Raw genomic sequence first — 6,230 nt, forward strand, 5'->3', positions numbered from 1 at the left:
CACTCCAGTATTCTTGCTTGGAGAACCCCATGGACAGAGGTGCCTGGCGGGCTACAGTCCATAGGGTCGCAAGGAGTCAGACATGACTGAAGCAATTTAGCACATATGCATACCTAAGTATTTGATTTTTGGTGCTAATGTAAATGGTATTGTATTTTTAATTTCAAATTCCAATTCTTCATTACTAGTACATAGGGGAGCAATTGACTTTTGTATATTAACTTTGAATTCTGAAACCTTGCTGTAATCCCTTGATAAAATAGTTCTAGGAGGTTTTCTTGTAGGTTCTCTGAGATTTTCAGTAGAGACGATCATGTTATCTGCAAACAAAGACAGCTTTATTTCTTCTTTCCCAATCTGCATACCGGCTACATCCTTTTCTTATTTTACTGCAGGGCTTCCAGTATGATGGTGAATAAGAGGAGTAAAAGGATTCATCCTTCCTTTGTTCCCAAGTTTAGGAGGAAAACATCTAATTTCTCACTATTAAGTATGATGTCAACTATAGGTTTTTGGTAGTTCTCTATCAAGTTGAGGAACTTTCCCTCTATTTCCAGTTTGCTGAGAGTTTTTTTCTTTTTAAATCATATATGGGTTTTGTATTTTGTCACATGTTTTTTTCTGCCCATTTAGGGTTTGGAGAAGATTAAATGAGCTAGTGCCTATGGAGCACCCGGCACAGCATATGGCAAATACTCAATATATGTGTAACTGAAAGGTAACAAACATAAAAACTTGCTCATTGTTGATGTACAGGAGAGCAGTTGACTTAAGTGAAGCCACTCCGTCACGTCTTACTCTTCGGGACCCCATGGACTGTAGCCTACCAGGCTCCTCCTTCTCCTTGCTATAATCCCCTGCTATAATTGTTTCCAGAGTTTTTTTGTCAATTCTTTGAGATTTTCAACAGACTCCAGAGCCAAATTGCCTGGGTTCAAATCCTGACCCCACCATTTACAAGCTGGGTGACCTTGACTAATTTGCTTACCCTCTCTGTGACTTAGCTTCCTCATCTGCAAAACAGTGATGATAAAAGTGTCTTCGTTATAGAATTGCTCAAAGATTAACTCAGTGAGCATTTGTAAGATGCTTATTGTAAAAGCACCCGGCACCTATACAAGTGATGTTATACAAGTGATATTGACCACCGTGGTCCTCTCCTATCAGCTGTAGTCAGATTTCTCCATATCAGAGAAGCTGTTGAGAACAGATAATCAGATGGTGTGGATTTGAGTCTCAGCTTTGCTGCTTACAAGCTGTATGACATTGGACAAGTGACAAACTCTTTATGCCTTGATTTTTTTCACTTGTAAAATAATAACAGTATCTACTTTATGAAGTTACCATATGGATTAAATGTGCTATATATATAATGTGCCTAGGAAAAATATGTGGCCAAAACCTGTCAGTTATTACTGTTATTTTCAGAGGCCAGCTTTTCAAGTCCTGGTCTCTAGCTGGCTTGCTCTGAGACTATGGTAGGAGAGACACATTAGACCCAGGATGCATAGCCAATCTAACCATCAGGGTGGCCTTAGGGGCTGAGGAGGAGGTGGTGAGTTCTCCGTCACTGGAGGTATTCAGGCAGGGATTGGGGTTTTGGCTGGATGATCTAAAAACCCCTGTCTAGGCCAAGTTTCTGGGAAGTCTTAGTTTGGCTGAGTGAAGATGGGGAACAAGGTTCTGAGAAGGTGTCTAAGGAGGTTGGTTGGGGTCAGCTTTCTCCAGGTTTAATTAGAGCCACTCCACATGCATCTGTTTTATTTATTTGCTTTAAAAATTAATTTTTATTGGAGTATAGTTGCTTTACAATGTTGTGTGAGTTGCCACTGTACAGTAACGTGAAGCAGCCGTATGTGTACATATCTCCTCTCTTTTTTGGATTTCCTTCCCATTTAGGGCACCGCAGAGCTCTGGGCAGAGCTCCCTGAGCTGTACAGTAGGCTCTCGCTAGTTCTCTACACGTAGTACGGGTGACACAGTTGGTAAAGAATCTGCCTGCCTGTGCAGGAGACACAAGAGATGCGGGTTCGATCCCTGGGTCGGGAAGATCCCTTGGAGAAGGCATGGCAATCCACTCCACTATTCTTACCTGGAAAATTCCATGGGCAGAGGAGCCTGGCGGGCCAGTCCGTGGTGCGGCAAAAGAGTGTGAGCAGGCACATACACATCACCCACTTGCGTCTGTTTTATATTTTGAGACTCCAGAGACTTTTTGGGGGGCTGGGAATGTCCAGTTCCCTCTTTTCCCTTCGCAGCTGGGGGCAACTGAGACTCTGAGAGAGGAAGTTATGTACCAAGGTCAAGCAGTGAGCCCCAGAATCTGGAGCTCCTGACTCCTAGTCTCATGCTCGCTTGATCCCATCCCTCTGGTTCTTCCTGGTACTGCCACTCCAGCCCCTGATGGGCACTCTGCCTCTCAGTTCCCGCATTGATTGATGACGCTGGCCCTGGCTTTGCTTGAGCTCAGCTCCCTGGAGTGGAATCTGCACAAGCTGCTCTTCCCCTACGCCAAAGCTTTAAATTAAGTCTCCCCCTCTGCACGTGGGTGGGCTCTGGGTTGCTACAGTATCCTCATGGTGATGAGAGTAGCCTGCCCCTGCCACCAAGGTTGTATTCATTTATTTATTATTTATCCAACCAACAAATGGATACTGAGTTCCTACAATATGCAGGGCTTAGGTGCTAAGCCCTGGGGATTTGGTGCTGTGTGAGACAGACAAACTCCTGTTCTTACGTATCTTACGGTCTATGGGGGAAGGCAGACAAATAGCAGTTAATTCCATTTCAGTATTGCCTTACTCAGGGTAGGCTAACTGTTGTAACAAACAACCTTAAAATGTCAGTAGCTTGATATGCGGGCTTCCATGATAGCTCAGTTAATATGACGTGGGATTTCTGGTCATGTGACTCCCTTTAGATGCTCTCGCCTAAGCAGTGGCTCAGAGACCCAGGCCTTCGGTTCTACCCGAAGGTAGAACCTCTGCAGGTCCTCAGCATCCTTTTCATTCAGCTGGAAAGAGGGGGAAAGAGAAAGCACCTGTAGAATTACACGGGAAGTGAAATCAAGGCCAGAGCTGGGATGGCTTCCATCACTTCTGCCCTTCTTCCATTGGCCAGAACTCAAGTCACATGGCTCTACCTAACACCAAAGGAGACTGGGAAATGTAGTCTGGCTCTGTACCCGGAACGAATAGGAAATGGGATTTGCTGAACACATGGCCGTCTGTGCCACTGTGTGATCATTTCAGTGTAAGGGGAAAGCTGAGCACCCCAGGAAGGCTTCTCAGGGGAGGTGACATCCGGTCCGAGGCCTGAGGATGAGTAAGAGTTGGCCAGGGCAACGTGGAGGGAGAAAGCTTCTCCTTGTATAGAGAAGGATTCAGCATGATGTGTTTGAAGAATAAACGATACTCTGGTTAGAACTGAAAATGGGAGTTGAGGCGGGTAGTGAGTGATGAGCCTGGACAGTGGGACCCAGAACCTGAATGACCTGTGCTCAGGACAGCAAGAATCAGGAGAGGGGAAACGCTAAGTCATATTAGTGATTTAGATAGATCTCTCAGTAGCAAATGGGCTGGAAGGGCATGAGGCTGAAGGTGGGGAGTTGCTGGAGAGTCTAGGTGGTAGGTGATGGGGCTGGACAAGGGCAAGGGCTGTGATGTGGGAACGAGGGGCTGCTATTTAGAAGGGAGATTTGATAGGGTCTGGTGACCCATCAGATGAAAGGATGATGAGGCAGAATGAAGGACACAGCTGAGGTTACATAGTACCTATGTGGTTAGTTCAGCCAGAGGGTTTGGCTGAATATATCCCCCTGTTTTGTAAATAGAGTTTTATTGAACACAGCTCTGCCCATTCATTTATGTATTTTCTGTGGCATGGTTTACACTACAGTGGCAGCTGAGTAGTTGTGACAGAGACCGTATGGGCCTTCAAGACTACAATATTTATTATCCAGCCTTCTACAGATCGGTTTGTGGACCCTTGAGCCACACAGTTTCAGTTTCAGTAAACTGGAAAAAAAATCAGTTAAAACAGTATTATGACTTATGCATCATTTCCCATCCATCCATCCGCCCATCCATAGGCTGGTTCCTGGCCCCTCTTTGATGATGCTCGACTTGCCTGCCTATATCCCGTAGCTGGTTTGTGAGGCTGGTTGGGTTGCCGGGGACTGCAGTCTCAGAGGCAGGTGTCCACTTTCACACATCAGGACACGAGGGCTGTGGTGGGATCTGCAGCACATCTGGATGCTGCTGCCCTGGCCCAGATGTGGGGTCCACCTGGGCCAAGCTGGCCTCTGGAGCCAGGCCGGTCAGGTAATGGGCCTTCGGGAGTAATCACATTTACACGAAGCTTTCTCACACACGGTATCATTTACTCCAAATGGCATTGCTTGAGCTCAGCATTACCACAGCTCCATCGTGCAGACCAAGAACCCAAGAGCTGCAGAAGTGATTAGCTCAAGGCCAGGGGAAGACACAGGCGCATCTCTTCCTGGTTGGAGCGGAAGATCCAGTCGGTGTGACTTGCAGTCTCGATTCCTTCTCCCCTGAAGACCTAGGGAGCCGGCAGGGCAGGAGTGGCCCCCTGGGCCAGAGCCCCTGGACCCCACAGCCATCTGGCACCTCCTCGGCTTTCGTCCCAACAGGGGTTACAGATGTGAGCTGGACAGTGTGGGAATGCAGCTTCGCAGCAGTAATTAGTTTATTCCTGAGGTCAGCAGTATAAATAGTAGAAAAATGTATTTCCTGTTCCAAGCCAAATAAGCAAGTGGCAGCCAGTTGGCCAGGCGCCATTGATGGGATTTCAGCAGTGCGTGTGCCTTGCCTTTGGCCACGAGTTTGGGCGGGAGAGCAGAGAAGGAATGTTCCTCCGCAGGCCCAGTCCTGCCCTTGCTTGGTGACTTATTGGGATGGCTCCAATAGCCTGACACCTACCCAGGTAATTCTAGGTTCCTGCTGTGATCGTGGGGGCCTGCAGAGGTGGGTGGATGTATGAAGTGGGTATCACCAAGTCTGGCTTTTCCCATCGGTGATCCCTCCATGTGTCTGGAGAGTGGTTGATGATCAAGGGATGTTGTTGAATGGGCAAATGAGTGGGATTGTGCCCAGCCTTTGCATGAAAGGGAACTGGATGTGGGACCAAAGGCCACCTCCGTGGATGAGGGGACAGGACCGCTGTCTCCTTCCTATGGTGTGATGATGAAACTGGAAATCAGAGTCCTGGGCTGTTCCATTTGGTGCTGAGATAACTAAATGCTTTTTCTGTAATATGTATGCCTGTATCCCTTCTACTTTTTGCTCATTTACTTGCTTATTTATTCTTTTTCTTTTGTAGAGGACTATATGATGGTCAAGAAATGAAGGAAGCAAGGAAGATGCCTTGTGCCTTTGCCAATCCCAGGGCCCCGCCTCTACCCTTTGACCACCCTCACTGCTCTTGGCTGCCTCCTCCTCAGCTTTCAAGCTGAGGTCATTGTTACTAGAAGGCTCCTTGACTGTCCATACTGGTCCCCTTTTCTGTGCTTCCAAGCCCCGGTGTGGCCCCTGGCAGAACTTCCATCACAGTGGTAGATCCTTGTCTGGATCCTGGAAGCAAGGGCCTGGTTCGGGTTCTTCTCTGTGTCCCAGGAGTGAGGGCTGATTTAAGGTAGGCACTCAATAAATAGCTGTCATATAAATGAATGAATGGATGAAGGACAGGTCTCACATTCCCAATCCATAGCTTTCATCCCTTCTCGAAACCCTTGCTAATGAGATAAACGCTGCCATTTCTTTGTTACAGGGATGCACTTGTCTTCTTCTTCCTGAATACGGCTCACCAAGCTCTGTTCTAAAAGGCATTCACCCTTATAGGGCAGGAGACTACGTCTTTAAAAATTTCTTATTTTATTAAAGTGCAATTGATTTACAATGTTGTGTTAATTTCTACTGTACATCAAAGTGATTCAGTTATACTTATATATGCATTGCTCTTCATATTCATTTCCATTATGGTTTATCACAGGATATGAATATAGTTCCCTGTGCTATAGAGTAATAGGGCTTCCCTGGTGGATTAGCAGTAAAGAATCCACCTGCAATGCAGAAAATGCAGGAGATGCAGGTTCGATCCCTGGGTTGGGAAGTTCCCCTGGAGGAGGGCATGGCAACCCACTCCAGTGTTCTTGCCAGGAAAATTCCATGGACAGAAGAGCATGGCAGGCTATAATCCATGGGACCACA

General features: G+C 46.9%; 1 long non-coding RNA gene across 4 annotated transcripts in view; it reads left to right on the forward strand.

Moving 5' to 3' along the window:
- Positions 1-5,919, forward strand: part of LOC147377342 (uncharacterized) — a 48,442-nt gene extending 42,523 nt beyond the window's left edge. For 3 of the 4 annotated variants that reach the window (XR_015137281.1, XR_015137294.1, XR_015137297.1), the window contains exons 4-5: positions 5,344-5,655; positions 5,791-5,919. This is a non-coding gene — a long non-coding RNA (uncharacterized LOC147377342). Of the gene's footprint in view, positions 1-2,578; positions 4,948-5,343; positions 5,656-5,790 lie in introns of those variants that run through there. The other variant, XR_015137285.1, reaches the window with a different exon arrangement.
- Positions 5,920-6,230: the final 311 nt, after the last annotated feature.

This window comes from Bos grunniens, chromosome 2, assembly GCF_055505025.1.
Source record: "Bos grunniens cultivar Pamir isolate PY7600 chromosome 2, Bosgru_T2T1.0, whole genome shotgun sequence".
NCBI classification, from domain to species: Eukaryota; Metazoa; Chordata; class Mammalia; order Artiodactyla; family Bovidae; genus Bos; species Bos grunniens.